Below are 16,011 nucleotides of genomic sequence, written 5' to 3'. Positions count from 1 at the left end.
TGTTTGTTGATGAAAACTGGGGTTGTTGTTCCATGAAATGTCAGAATATAAAGCAAGGACGAACTGATCCTTTTGAGCACCAGCAGTGTTGGCAGAAAAAATGATTTTCTGCAGTTTCACTGAGCTATCAAACTTTGAACATTAATATCTTTTTTCAGAGTCACTCTAGTACCTTACTCTTTTCGGCAAAGTTTATCAGCATCCCCTTGGCTATACTTTAACATCGTTGGTTACACAGTTCAAGACAAAGTTGGGCCTCTCAGGAGAAAAATGCTAAAACGTAGGTTTTCCTATGTAAAACTCCATACAAATTTCAAATGCAATGCGGAATGCGGGGACGCAACCAATCGCGCCCAAATTTTGCACAGTTGCTTGGACCCATGAGAGGTATCGAAAAAACTTTGTTCCGAAAAAATGACCATGTTGACCCGGTCTAATCTACATACATAACAAAACGTTTGAATCTAATGTTTTTGCACATCATGAAACATCTGAAAACGTCCAAATCTATTGTCATTTTACATCAACATACAAAAGAAAATCGTTAGAGTTTTATGTTTTTTGCACATCAAAAAACATTTGAAAACGTCAGGTTTTGATGTTTCGGATTATTTGCTTGACATCAGAAAAACGTTTGATTTCCTGATGTATACATTATGTTACCTTGCATAAACACATCTGAATCGTAATGTTTTCTAATGTTCAACATCAGAAGTACATCAAACCTTGATGTTGATGTATACATCGAAATTTAACGTCAGGCTAATGTAAATTTTTATTCGGGCTGGAATCATAAAACGTGTTGACTTTGAAACTGTGATTTCGGAACACGCTTCTCGTGGGGCCATGGTTGACCATAAACATCCTAGTCTTAACAATGTGGGTTTCAATATGGTATAAGGACATGCTCCCAAAAATATGGATTTTCCGAAAACCACGGTGATTAGATCGGTCTAACCAAATATTTTCCCGATAGATGATGAGTTTCTGAGTTGAATGAGCTAAAAATTTCCAAAATCTATGCAAAATTGACGGAGATATGATCATTTCAATTTCGTGGGTACCCGGGTACCCTGCCGGCCTTCCACGTAATAAAAAAATGCAGGAGCCCCTCCCCCTGCCCCTGCTTACTTTAAAATTCGGTCAACCCCATTAATAGATGTATATTCACGAGTTCTAAGATCTAACAGAGTTCCAACATACTAGTTTCAACAACCATTAAAATGTCGAGATTTGAAATTGAAAAAGGTACCCGGGTACCCTGCCGGCCACATAAGTGTTAAACTCAATCTAAGACATTTTAAATGTCTTTGCCGAGATTGTTTAAAACATTTTACTGAAATATCAGCAAATTGCTTTAAAAATTGGAAAACTGACAGCATTTTTTGCTAAACCTGTCGGTGAACACGGATTTTACCGAAATCAGTAAACGAGATTACCGAGATATCAGCAATCGTATCATCCTTCGCTGAATTTCGGTAATACAACGGTCACTTTTGCAGGTGCCATGTTTTGGTGAAAAACAAAACAACATATCAGTGATAGTGGTGCTGAAGTCACATGAAGTGCATTCCCAAACGATTACGAAGTCCAGATAGGTATGTAAGAACTATCGAGCTTCTATAAGTAAATTATTGCAAATTAGCGTCATATTCAATTTATTCTAGAATAGCGGTCCCTCCCATTAGTAGATGTTTGTCGAGGAGCGGTACGCCTTTGCAGTAGCCAATTTAGAAATGAAAGGTGAAACCCTGGGAGTAATGAATGTTTCCGGCAACAAAATACATATTTTTCATTACAATTTTATAGACCAATGAAAAATAAATGTTCAAGAATAGAACTCTTTTATTGTATTTTCGTGCGGGTTAAGAACGCGTAATTTTATTTTCAACTAGCTGTCCCATTTGATTGTGCCATTTTGATTGTGATTGTTTGACAACTGCTGGGGAGTCATTTTGGCACCGCAATCTAGATTGGTTTCATTGTGATCGTTTTGAATTTCTTCCCCGCTCATAACAATTCCAGTAATTTTACAATTGCTTTTCTTTAAAGTTGATTTTCGTAACTTTTTTACATATAAACACAGCCACCATGAATACGAATCAAACCCTGCAAGAGTCATCCCGATCGGTTCAGCCGTTCGTGAGTTTTGTTGCCTCAAAGGGACTTCAAACTCATTTTTATATATATATATATATATATATATATAGATATAGATACTGTCTTCCATTCTCAAAAGAAAACAAAATCAAATGCCGAGATTCAGTAAGTTCATTGGGGGTAATGTGTGCTGGGTAATGATTTTGCCGAGCTATCGGCAAATATTTTTACTGAGAATCTCTGCAAAATATCGATAGCTGTCATTTTTTGTGATTGCCGAGGGCCCGGCAAACCTAATTTTTGCTGAGCTGGTTGCCGAGCACTCGGCGGTGCCTATCTCGGCAATCGGTTAGCCGAGATTCAGCGAAAAAAACTTAGTGTGTAGTGTCAAAAAATAAACAAAACAAACGAACATTGTCATCGACGCATCTCAAGCGAAGAGTGTCCCTGAACATTAGTTTTTCTGCTAAATGCCTAATGCTAAAAGGCCTCGCATCGTTCTTCATCGTAGTGTCGTCGCAGAAGGATATAAGCAAAAAAATTGCACCTCCGCACGAACAGATCGTCCCCATGAAGGAACATCGACATTGCCCCAAGGAGGAAGTTTTGCCATCGAAGCGGATCAGGGGACAGATCGCGGTCTCGGTGCAAAAAAAAAAAATGGAGAGATAAAGCGTAACAGCAGTTCGACACCTTCCGAAACGGGAGCGGGAGTCTCTAGAACTGGCGCGGTTTTTTGAAGTTGGTCTGGTGACTGGCGGTTCGGGGAGTGGTGGGATTATTAGAAACCCAAAGCTGGGAGAGAAACTTAGGATGTGTCACGTGAATTGGAGTGGCAGGAGGGATCCCCCCAAAAAGCCGTCCAATTCCGCCTGATCCGTATACTAAGTTCAGCAATCTTTTCCTCTGGTTTAATGAACTTTTTCATATACCGATACAAATCGTTGTCCAATTTGGAATCCCTCTCACACAAGCGAATGTAAACAAACATTGGAGAAAGTTGAACCGCGTTCTCCATAAGGGAAAGATGTTATACATGTTGTTATTGTAACTTGAATTGAACATGTTTAACAAATTTGAGTGACAAAACTTGCCTGGGGATGAGACCATGGATGAAGCACTTGATTTTTGTGTTTGTTTTTAAAAAACATATTCACAACATTATTTTAGATGCATATGTTCTCTGAAAACTTGTGAAAACTTTGTTTTGACTTGAGTTGTTTTCAAAAATCTTTTATATAACAACTTTTTAACTGCAACATGTTTCGAGGTGTTACTTGGGAGGCAGCCATCAGTTGTTTCTTTCGCGTTGAATGGCGTGGTGAAACGTTGGCTTGACAAGGCTTCTTCGGAGTGAGCGTTGCCGAACGAGTTGCACTTTTTGGCTGAACGTGATTCGCCATGCACGGGATGAAATTCGGAGGTGATGTTTGGTGTGATCACTGCGCTAGGAGCTTCCGCTAGAGAATATAGCCAGCTGCTGAAGGACGACAAATTGACCGTCGCTAGCGATAATCGGTACTGCGCCCAATTCAATTTGATTGATGGGGGCAGCTTGTTCACGAGTTGGCGAAGGAAAGCCATGTTGTAGAAGTATTCTTCCAATCCACACGCGTCCACGGTTGCGCAGAAGTTTTGAACGCGAAATCCACGATGGTTTCTAATTTATCCTCTCTCAGTGCCGGAAGGAAGCTGATCTTCGACATCATCGAGTGAACCTCTGGTTGTCCGAACAGCATTTTTAGAGTCGACATGACCCCGCTGACGTTCGATGGATGAAGCAGTCGGCTTTTGACCGCTTCGTATGCTCGACCTTTCAAACTTCGCTGTAGGCGAACGATGTTTTCATCATTGGTGAGCCCACACATAGCAGTGGTGCTGTTGAAAGTAGTTATAAACAAGGGCCACTCTTCCGGGTCTCCAGAAAACGTCGGTAGATCCTTCGAAATGGCTTGTCGGGCTGCCAGCTGCTTCCGAGAAATCGGTTAGGAATCATCTCCTTGGTCGTATAGTCGACAGTCTCGCATTGTAGATGAATGGGAATAGTTCTGTTGACGTTCCGCTGGTTGATTAGAGTTTGGAACAAATCGCTGGTAATTTGGAAGTGACATATTACGTGTGATGCGACGCACTGCATCCGGTTCCATGTTTTGGGAAGCAATTGGTGCGGCAACTCCGCGTTCGCCAGAATGAGGAAGCTGTGCCATCGAAACACGACGCAAAGGCTCGGAATTTGGGACCGGTCATTGCTGTGTCGGTAATGGAGCATGATTCGTCGACCCGAGAGACAATCGCTGTATTCCATCGTTTAGCATCGGTGGATTAACGGGACAACTCAGCATGGATGCTGGTGCGGGAAATGGATCTGGAGGAATTACCTCGGACGAGCGAGTGCTGCTAATCTGTGCAGCTGTTGAATTCCAAACTTGCATTTTGCCGGCGTGTATGTTCGGATTTACTTGACTCTCGATTTGAGCTGCAGATAGCTCAATGCTGTGTGCATTTGTGGCTGCGATCCAGTTCTGGGTTCTGTTCATGGAACTGTTCTTAGATGAACCGTCGTCGCTCATGGCTTGCTCCAGCTGGTACTTTTGCTCCAGGAAAGCCCTTTCTTTAACTTCTTCTTCCGCTGCCAATGTTGGTTGTCGCTCTGCTTCACGCCGCTCGACGTTCCTTATCTCCTCAAGCATTTGTAGTTTGAGTCTAGCGAGAGCTTGCGAGGAGTGACTTGAAGACACTGAAGGAGGTTTGGCTTCGTTTCGAGACGGAGAGACAACCCACTGAAGCGAAGTGACGATCGGAACTTGACCTTCCATCTGAGTCTGGTTCAACCCTTCCGCTGCAAGCGAGAGGGTTTGTTGACTAGTTGTAGGCTCAAGCAGCTGCTGATGCTGTGACGGTACGGAGAGCCTATTCGGATACGTTCTGGATGGCTGCCCTGAAGGACTACCACTTCCTTGGAGAAGAGTTGCAATAGAACTGGTTTCCTAGACACCTTTCGCTGATTCGCATTTGGCGCAACTCCAGGAAAAATTCTCCATATGCTGGGTGACTTCTACGCATCGGAAGTGAGACTATTTGTAACACACGTTGCATTGCATCATCTCGGATGTATCCACTACCTGCCATAAAAAGCACCATTCTCTCCTACATGAGGAGTCCTCTCCAAGTCCCCAACTACCTGAGTCAAACCCCCAAGAACCTAAACCCGCATCACCAACGACAGACTCTCCTAATACACCGTCTCCCTCCAGTCAGAATTCCAATTCTAAACCTCAACAGCAAACCACAGTAAATTCAACATGTTCATGTAATCATTCCCAGAGCCTGAAAACTGTAATGTTGTTGACGGCTGTTGTAATGCTTGAGAGTGATGGTGAGTTGATTCCATGTCGTACGCTCCTTGATAGTGGTTCGCAAGTGAATTTTCTTTCCGAGCGAATGGCCAACCGGTTGAAGGTTCCTCGCGATGTTGTAAATGTTCCAATTACAGGGGTCGGTGGTTCAAAGATGTACGCTCGAGAGAAGTTAACCGTTTCAGTGCAGTCATCATATTCCAAATTTGCTACAGATCTTGAGTGTTTGGTGGTTCCAAAGGTGACTGGAATCATTCCAGGTTCAAAGACAAACATTTCCTCGTGGCAAATCCCCGCTGGTATCCATCTAGCGGATCCGGAGTTTAACGTCCCTAAGAGTATCGATATGCTGATTGGCGCCTCTAAGTTTTTTGGTCTTCTCAAGTCAGGACAGCTGCGCTTGGCTGAGGGCCTACCGGAACTTCAAGAAACTCATTTTGGTTGGGTTTTCTCCGGAGAAATCGACCACGGAGACAAATTTCGTTCGTTTGAAACAAAAATATTCATGTTTATTCGGTAAACTGATAAAATATTTAAAACTAATTTTTAAAACAAACTCAATTACATATTGATTTCTACAATACCCATTGAAGAGCCCCCCGTTCCGCCGTCGAGAACATAAACAAAACTCTCAAGTTCCAGCTGCATCACCAAACAAGTTTTCCTCTTTGCAAAAAAGCAAAGATTTTTAAGTACAAGATAACCCACTCTTGCTTTTCCCATACAGTCCATTGGCGAACACATTTATTCGACAACAGCGCCTTCTTGCGCCAGAAAATCGAACGATTTTAACAAGGACCATCAAAGCAGCCGTTGTTTTGCTGCATCGTTACGTCTACGGTAGACGTCATTTGATTGAGTTGCTGGTCGGGCCTCAAGGTGTGTTTGGAAGTAATCTTTCTTTTTCCATACCGGCCAATGCACCGGCATATGCCCTCATTAAGTCCGGACAGATTTGACCATTGAACCAAATGTGTGTTGTATTTCTTTCCTTTTTGAGTTGTAACGACAAGATTCTCTTTAAGTCATCCCTCGAATCAGAAGGTACATGCTGGACCTGAAGAGACGTCGTTGACAAAGAGATTTACAGGATATTTTCGCCGTAATTACTAATTCTAGAGAAAGACTGTTATGAGTTGCGGTTGGGAGGGATGTTTTTGATACTATCTCTTCAGCTACAACTATCTCCAGAACTCGTTCAGGTTGATCCACATCATGATGTGAACACTTACGTTACTCGGACATCTTGGCTGCATAATAGCAAATTAGCGAATCAAGTGGTCGAGGCCCCACACAACATGGCTGTTGTTGAAAAAGTTATACCCAAAGAAATTCCTTTCAGGAAGTTTTGATAGGGATCGGTAGAAATGAAGATAGGTTTGAGATGCCTGTGCTGTTAAGATGGTTTCCACACCGAAACCGCATCATGGCATGAATCGTATGAATCATACTCGAGCTTGAAGAGCGCATTCTTGCAGTACCTGCCGTTTTTTTCTGACTCCCATATTTATTGAATTACATTACAAGATCCCAATTTGGACGTGAAACCTTTGAGCACTGAAAATGACGTCTGGAGTTCGTTCCAAATTGTCATTGTTTGTCTTTTTTTTTTTTTTTTCAATCAAAGCCACCTGCGGTTTTGCGGCAGTAAATTAGTTCGACCGCGAGTCAACCGTGTCGCTGCTGTCGGTAAAATGCGTTCGCCAGTTTAGCGCTAGAGTGGGTCATATTCTTAATATATTATATTTGAAAAAAGGCAAGTTTCACCAAAAGTTTCCACGAAATCCCATTGATTTCGGGAGCGTATGTTATCTACATGATGTTGGCATTGAAAGTGCCACGCGGAAAGTGGATTTTCCTAGAGAAGGAAATATTTTTGTAAATTTAATTGGAAAACAAATATTTCCGTATGGCCGACCTGCCACAAAAAAAACAAAAATTTTTACATTTGTTTCTAACATAACCAGTCAGAAGATACATGTTTGTTTCAAAAATGGATTGAATTTGGTTCAAATGTGACGTTCGATTTGCTCCAAACAGTTTTATTTTTGTTGCCAGAACAAATTGACAATTTATTTGAGTTTACCTGGAATATTTTTGATTTTACCATGCTTTTTTCTGCGTGATACTTTGCCAAGGACAAACATCACCATGACTAGCAATAGAGCTCGCAATAGAGGTAATAAACTATAGAGGGAGAATTTCGCTGGCGTTGCTGCCACAACATCTCTTGCTGGCAGAGATAGGAAGGGATATAAGCATAAGAAATTAGTCTATGATATAAGTGTCAAAGCGAAAAAGTATGCAGTTTGGCAAATAGACATGAGGAGTGGGAGCTCAAGGTAAAATATCTCCTGGGCGACCATGAAAAACCACCCTCAGTGAGCAGCGGCGCTTGAGCCAAGCTATTTAGCACTGTACTTAGAGTAAATGCCAATGCAGAACCCGAAGCTTCCGGGAATGAAAGCACACCCATATGGAGACACGAGCTAGACGAAATAGAAGAATGCGATCGCCCGAGGAGGGAGCCCCTACTGGAGCTGGTCCTGGAACGGGGGACAGAGCGAGCGGCCAGCGGCTGGAAGAGGAAGTGGCGCAAGAGCGGCCTTCCAGTCAACGGGCACAGCCCGTACCACGAACGCAGAGCAGAAACGGCAGCAATAGCAATCACTAAGGCCATGCTGCACCTGCCAATGTTGCTGTGGCTGATCGACGTCAGTCACTCACGTTAGCAGGCGGCCGACGGCAGCGGATCATGTGGACGAAGGAGATGAATATGTACGTGATTCGCTGCTATTTTGTCTGCACGAGGATGGAGACGGACATGTCCGGCAGATCAGGGATGCTGGAAATGTTAAACGAGAAATTCCCTCGCTTTGCGAACCAGCTTGACTTGAACAAGCTGTACACACGAAAGCGAGCAATTATGTCTCATAATATGCTCACAGCTGCAGAAGTGGAGTGCATCAAGCTGGAAGCGCAGAGGGAATTGGGAGAGGAGAGGACAAGATCGAGCGATACGTCGAGAAGGAGTTCTGATGGACTGGATGCATCGAACGCGAGTGAGAGTCGTGATACGACTGCACCCACTGCTCCAGGACCAACAGCGGATATGCAACGACAGCAACTACGAGACGAACTAGCGCTCCACATGGCCACAGCAGTCACGCAGTTCCGTGGGACAGACCCCATGTCCCGGCACCGAATACCAAAGCTGCGAAATTCCTATCGGTTAACAAGTGCAGTAAGCATCCTAAACCAGGATATTTTGCCACAGTACTTGGAGGCTGTACAGCACCTTGAGGATCTGCAGTTTACGGTGTATTCAGCTGCGGTGGCTGTTGTCAAGACGCTGGGACTGCGGACGCGCCCGCAAGGCGACGGTGAAGGTCGCACACGCCCCAGCACACAGAAACCCGCGTGGATGCGACGTTTGGAGAACCGGATCGCCACATTGCGGACCAAGATTGGTCGATTAACACAGTACAAGCAGAGCAGGGGAATCGATCAACGAGGCTAGTTCGTTATGTTGCTGAAACTGTGAAGCCCGCAGAACTCCGAGATCTCACAGAAGTCAACATTACGGAGATCCTCGACACCCATGTACAGCGGTTGAGTGCTCTTGCGAAACGATTGCGGCGTTATGGAGAATGTTCGAAGCGGAAGGAACAAAACCGGATGTTCAACATTAACGAAAGAGAGTTCTACAACTGCATCCGAAACGACAAGCCTGACTATGGAGAAGGCCTTCCGGAGATTGGCGAAGTCACACAGTTCTGGGCCAATCTATGGGAGAACCCTGTCCAGCACAGCGACGATGGGATGTGGTTGGCAGAAGAAGAGCGACAGTGTAATGGAGTTGGAGACATGACCGCGGTCGTAGTAACCGCTCAGGATGTACGCGAGGCTACCCGGTATACCAGAAATTGGGCTGCACCAGGACCCGATTTCGTGCACAATTTTTGGTATAAAAAGCTCACGACGATCCACGGGCGGATGGCGGAATGCTTAAACATGGTGCTAGAAGACCCCACGCAGCTACCAGAGTTCATTACCAGGGGTATCACTTATCTTCTGCCGAAGGACCAAAACACAGCTGACCCAGCAAAGTACAGACCAATAACGTGTCTTTCGAGTCTGTATAAAGTGCTGTCGTCGGTGATAGCGAGGAGGATACAAACTCACTGCGATGCCAACAACGTAATGACCAAAGAACAAAAAGGGTGTCGCAAAAACACGCAAGGCTGCAAAGATCAGGTCATTATAGATGCAGTCATTGTGGGTCAAGCCACCGATAAGCAGAGGAACCTGAGCATGGCGTACATCGACTACAAGAAGGCGTACGACTCAGTGCCGCACTCGTACCTTCTTAAGGTGCTGCAGTTGTACAAGGTAGACGGAAACGTCATCAGGCTGATGCAACACGCGATGGGGATGTGGAGCACGTCCCTACAAATCACCGACGGAACAGCTGTATTGCGGTCCAGAACTCTCAGCATCAGGAGGGGTATATTTCAAGGCGATACCTTCAGTCCGCTATGGTTCTGCCTTGCAATGAACCCCCTCAGCAGAGCACTCAACCAATGCAACTATGGCTACCAACTGAAAAGTGGGGGAAGAAGTACAAGAATAACCCACACCTTCTTTATGGACGACCTGAAGCTGTTTGCGGAATCAGTACAGAGGCTGCATCAACTGTTGCAGCTTGTGACGGTGTTCAGCAACGACATCCGGATGGAGTTTGGAATTGACAAATGTCGGTCAGTCCATCTTCGCCGGGGTCAAGTAGTGGACGCCAGCTGTTTCCGCGTCAACGAACAGGAGGAGATTCGGAATATGGTTGAAGGCGAAGTGTACAAGTACCTCGGCTTCCTGCAACTTAGAGGTATTCGCCACACAGCGATCAAGAAGGAACTGCAGGAAAAGTTCTTGCATCGTGTCAACTGTGTTCTGAGGAGCTTTCTGTCAGCCGGCAACAAGGTGAAGGCGATCAACACGTTTGCTGTGCCCCTGTTGACCTACAGCTTTGGGGTGGTAAAGTGGACCAAGACTGACCTTGAAGCGTTAGAACGAGCAGTACGAGTGGCGTTCACCAAGCACCGCATGCGCCATCCAAAGTCGTCCATTGAGAGAGTCACCCTGCCACGCGCAGTAGGAGGAAGAGGCATCACCGATATCCAGGCACTATGTGTCTCCCAGATCCAGCAGCTGCGGGCATATTTCGTAGAAAGCCAGAACCGTCACGAAATGTACCGCACTGTATGTGAAGCTGACCACGGTTACAGCGCCCTGCATCTGTCGCAGGAGGATTATCGGCTGAACTGCGACATCAAGACCCTCGACGAGATGATCGTAACGTGGAAGCAAAAGGAGTTGCATGGGACGCACCCCCATCAACTGGAACTCGAGCACATCGATAAGGCGGCGTCAAAGGCGTGGCTGGTGCGGGGTGACCTGTTCTCAGAAACAGAAGGTTTCATGGTAGCCATCCAGGACCGGGTAATTGCGACGAAGAACTATCGGCGGTACATATTGCACGAGGACGTGGAGGACCGTTGTAGGAAGTGTAATTCAGTAGGAGAAACGATCGAGCATGTCGTTGCAGGCTGTTCAGTGTTAGCTGGATCAGCTTACCTCGATCGTCACAACGAAGTTGCCAAGATTGTGCACCAACAGCTTGCTTTAAAGCACAACTTGGTCGACAGATTTGTACCCTACTACAAGTACCAGCCGGACCCGGTTCTGGAAAATAGTTGCATAAAGCTGTACTGGGATCGCGAGATCATTACGGACATCCTCATTCGTGCCAACCGGCCTGACATTGTGGTTTTCGACAAAAGGATGAAGCGAGTAACTCTCATCGACATCGCTGTACCGTTAGACCATAATGTCCAATCAACATTCTCCGGCAAGATAACCAAGTACCACGACCTAGCGGAGGAGTTGAAGCAGATGTGGAACCTGGAGGACGTCCGTATAGTTCCGGTTGTCCTCTCGGCAACCGGAGTTGTCCCTAAATCTCTCCTGAGGTCCCTAGACGAGCTGGAATTGAAGAAGGACCTGAACAGTATCCTGAAAGCGGTGGTTCTTGGAACCTGTAGTATAGTTAGGCGGTTCCTGAATCATCACAACTGAAAGTACATCCAAAAGCAGACTCATTAGGATAAGCTAAAAAACCGGCTAATGAGATCCACAGAGCCTAATCCCCTTTGGCATTCCGATTGCCCGGGGTAGGTGAAAGTTTCCAGCAATTTTTGCTGAGAAGTGCCAAAACTCTATAATAATAATAATTATAATAATAATAATAATAAAATAATTATTTTTAAGTTAAGGCCTCCTAAAGTGAGGTTAAGTTTTGTGAAATCCCATTTCGTATTTTAGTGATTGAGTCGTTTCAGATAAAATTTAATGTGGAATCGGGGTAGAAAAATTCATTTTATCGATAAATTTACCAAAAAAATAATGATTAATCTGATGGGTAACTGATATTTCCCTTTCAAACTTCCAAATTTTCACGAATAACCTCTACTTTTAATCGCCAATTCTTTTTTACAAAACGGCTACTTTGTAGGCTAGAGGCAAGACACTGTGTAAACGAGAGTAACTCTTTTTATGGATGATCGACGAAATTTGTTGAAAGACTTCCCCAAAACTGCAATTTTCATTCAGCAAACGCAACATTTTGCAGTTTGACATTGGTGCCGGACCACACTTTGGGTTCATTCAAATATTACATAACGACAAAATTGACCCTCTCCCTCCCCCACGTAACATTAAATTTTTTGTATGAATCGTAACACAGCGCTAGACCCCCTCCCTCCCTCCTTAGCGTTACGTAATATTTGAACGAACCCTTCGGTATAAATGAGAGAAAATCTGAGGAACTGTGAGGAATCACTGAACAACACTTCGTAATAAGGTATAATTCAGGTAATACCATTTAACAGTGTACTCTCCACAGTTTCTATCCGAGATCTCTCCAGAGACTCGACACTCATACACCCATTGTTCACTCTGTAAAAGTTTCTCGATTAATAAAGACGCGTTTGTTATAACTAGCGAGTTATCGGTCTTTATTCGAATTGTCCGGTTATCCCATTAGGTTATGGACCCAGGGCCGGTTCCGGATTGCGTCGCGGAAGTAGTTCGAGTTCTGGTGCTGTGAAAAATCGCGGAGTTGAGTGTTTTTGCGTGCATCATGGAGGATTCCGGAAGGGACGAGATTCGTCGAGTCGCCATGTTTGATGGCCACAACTTCGTCTCGTGGAAATTTCGAATGATGACCTTGTTAGAGGAACATGACTTGGTCGAGTGTATTGAGGTCGAAATAGAGGACGTAGACGAGTTAAAAGTGGAAGATGACGATTCGGCGGTAGTGATACAGCAAAAACAAAAGGCCTACGCGGAGCGCCAGAAGAAGGACAAAAAGTGCAAATCCGTCATCGTGTCGCGAATCCACGATGACCAGTTAGAGTTACTTCACGGGAAGAGCTCGGCGAAACAGATGTGGGACACGTTAGTGCGTATTTTTGAGAGAAAAAGTGTCGCAAAACGTATGCAGCTGAATCGCGAGTTGTTCGAGCTACGTCACTCGGGCGGTCCGTTACAAGATTATTTTGTGAAGTACGATCGGCTCATTCGCTTGTTTCAGAATGCTGGTGGAAAAATCGATGATGTCGACGTCGTGTGCCGCTTGCTATTGTCGTTAGGCTCGGAGTACGATGCCGTCGTGACGTCGATCGAGAGTCAACCGGAAGAACAAATAACGATGGAATTCGTTAAGTGTAGACTTCTCGACGAAGAGATTAAGCGAAAATCGATGGCCGCGAGTGATGTGTGTGGAGACCAGAACGAGTCCGCTGCCTTCAGTAGTAGTGGTAAAGCCGCCGCCCGCCACATCTCGAAGCCGAAACTGAAGAGAGTGTGGAAGTGCTTCGGCTGTCAGAAAGAGGGGCACAAAATTGCGAACTGCCCCGACAAAGCAAAAAGTGAAAAGAAAACGGTGAAATCGTCGTCGGCTTCCAGTGCCGAGCCGAGCGCAGAGCCAAGCGATGGTGGTGGTGATGTAGTGTTTTTGGCAGATGAATGCAAAAGCAAGCCGCCGACGCCGTCGACGCCGCCGATCAACCGAGTGCAGTGGTTCGTGGACTCGGGCGCCACCGAACACATATGCAATGACAAAAGTTTGTTTTCAAAACTCTCGCTGCTCGAAAAGCCGATGAAAATTGCCGTGGCGAAGAACGGCGAGTGGGTTACAGCGAAGTACGTTGGTGATGTGCCTGTGGTGTCAGTCGTCGGAGAAAAAGTGATCGAGTCCACCGTGAGCCGAGTGTTATTCATACCGGAGGCGCGCTGCAATTTGTTTTCGATAAGCAAATTTGAGTCGGCCGGCATGAAAGTGGTGATCGCGGGTGGTCGGCTGGAAATATTTCGTGGGTCGGGGGTAGTAGCCACCAGTGAAAGGCGGAATAAACTGTACGAGCTGAACTTTTTCTCGCGTCGTCGTAGTAGTGACATGTTGTGTTTTTCGGGACAAATCAGCAAGGAAAGTGAGTTGTGGCATCGGCGGTACGGACATTTGGGTGAACGTAACCTGTCGTCGCTGATGAAGAACGGAATTGTGAAAGGGATTCCGTCGAAAGCCGCCGGTGGTGCCACAATAACCTGTGAGCCGTGTGTGTCAGCGAAATAAACAAGAAATCCGTTCACGCTGAGTGAAGAGCGTCGTTCGAGCCGAGTGTTGGAGATCATTCACTCTGACGTCTGCGGTCCAGTGACCCCCGTCGGATGGAACAATGTGCGTTACTTTGTGAGTTTTGTGGACGATTGGTCGCGTTTTACCGTAGTATACCTGATCCGATCAAAGGACGAAGTAGTGAATTGCTTCAAGCATTACGAAGCACAGGTAACGGCAAAGTTTGGAGTGAAAATCTCGCGTTTTCGGTCGGACAATGGTGGTGAATACACCAGTAAGGCGATGCGTTCGTTCTATGCCAGCAAGGGAATACGGATGGAGTTCACTGTGCCCTACACTCCCGTACAAAACGGGATCTGTGAACGAATGAACAGAACGCTCGTTGAGAAAGCACGGTCGATGTTATTCGATTCTGCCGTTGATCGTGAATTTTGGGGTGAGGCAATACAAACCGCCGCGTATTTGACGAACAGAAGCCCGTGTAGTGTTCTCGATTCGAACTTGACGCCGAGTGAAGTGTGGGAGGGTACGAAACCGGATGTTTCGAAGCTGCGCGTCTTTGGGTCGCCGGCTTACTGCCACATCCCGAAGGAACGTCGGAGGAAGCTTGATGAGAAGACGTGGAAAGGGGTGTTTGTCGGATATTATGCGAATGGGTATCGCGTGTGGAACCCCGAAACGCGGCAAACCGTTGCGGTGCGCGATATTATCATCGACGAGAACGCGATATTGTCCAATGCGAAAGTGAAGAAAGAAGATGTGAGTGATGTGAGCGTGTGGGACTACGCTGAAGAAAACAGTGGACATGAAAAAGAAGATGACGATGCAGAAGCACAAATAGAAGAGTGCGGACGATTGAATGACTCTGAGGCTTTTGACACTTGTGATGACAGTGACGGAGAAGATATTGCTGCTGAACCAAGAGCTGAGCAAGGTGATGCCCGCCGGCAGCGAAAGCCGCCGTCATGGCATAAGGATTATGACATGACCTTCGCTGGCGTGGCGCTTGGTGCCATGGATTACGTGAACAACCTGCCGGATACGATTGCTGAATTGAGAACGCGAGCTGACTGGCCATCCTGGAAGTTGGCCGTTCAAGAAGAGCTGGAGTCACTTCAGCGAAATGGGACGTGGACCCTGTGCAAGCTTCCGGAGGGGCGAAAGCCAATAACATGTAAGTGGATCTTCCGCATCAAGCCTGGTGACGATGGACAACCGGATCGTTTTAAAGCAAGGTTAGTAGCCAGAGGTTTTTCCCAGAAGAAGGGGTTTGACTTTACCGAAACGTACTCGCCAGTCGCCAAATTAGATACACTGAGGGTCATGCTGGCGATAGCCAAACAGGAGCGTATGTCTGTCCGTCAAATGGACGTGCGCACAGCATTTTTGAATGGTGTACTCTCTGAGGATATTTACATGACCCAGCCCGAGGGTATGCACCAAGAAAATGGCCTGGTTTGTAAACTAAATAAGTCCATTTATGGCCTCAAACAGGCTTCCAAAGCATGGAATGACAAGTTTCATGACTTTGTGACTAAACTGGGATTTCGACGAAGCGATCAATGCTTGTATAGGCGCGGTACTGGCAAGAAGAAGATTTTCTTGATTCTGTATGTCGATGACATTCTTGTCATTGGGCATGACACAAATGAAATCGAAGCTGTCAAAAGGAGTCTAGCCACAGGTTTTGACATGACAGATGGAGGAGAAATTTCCAGTTTTCTTGGGATGAAGGTGGAACGGAATCTGCAAGGCCGAACGATGCGAATAAGCCAACGCAGATATCTGGAAGCCCTACTCGATCGTTTCAACATGACTGACTGTAAGGCAAGCTCTATACCGATGGAGTGTCGTCTTCGA

The sequence above is a fragment of the Aedes albopictus genome, chromosome 1 (assembly GCF_035046485.1).
Source record: "Aedes albopictus strain Foshan chromosome 1, AalbF5, whole genome shotgun sequence".
Lineage (NCBI taxonomy): Eukaryota > Metazoa > Arthropoda > Insecta > Diptera > Culicidae > Aedes > Aedes albopictus.
Note: the sequence above shows the minus strand (reverse complement) of the source record.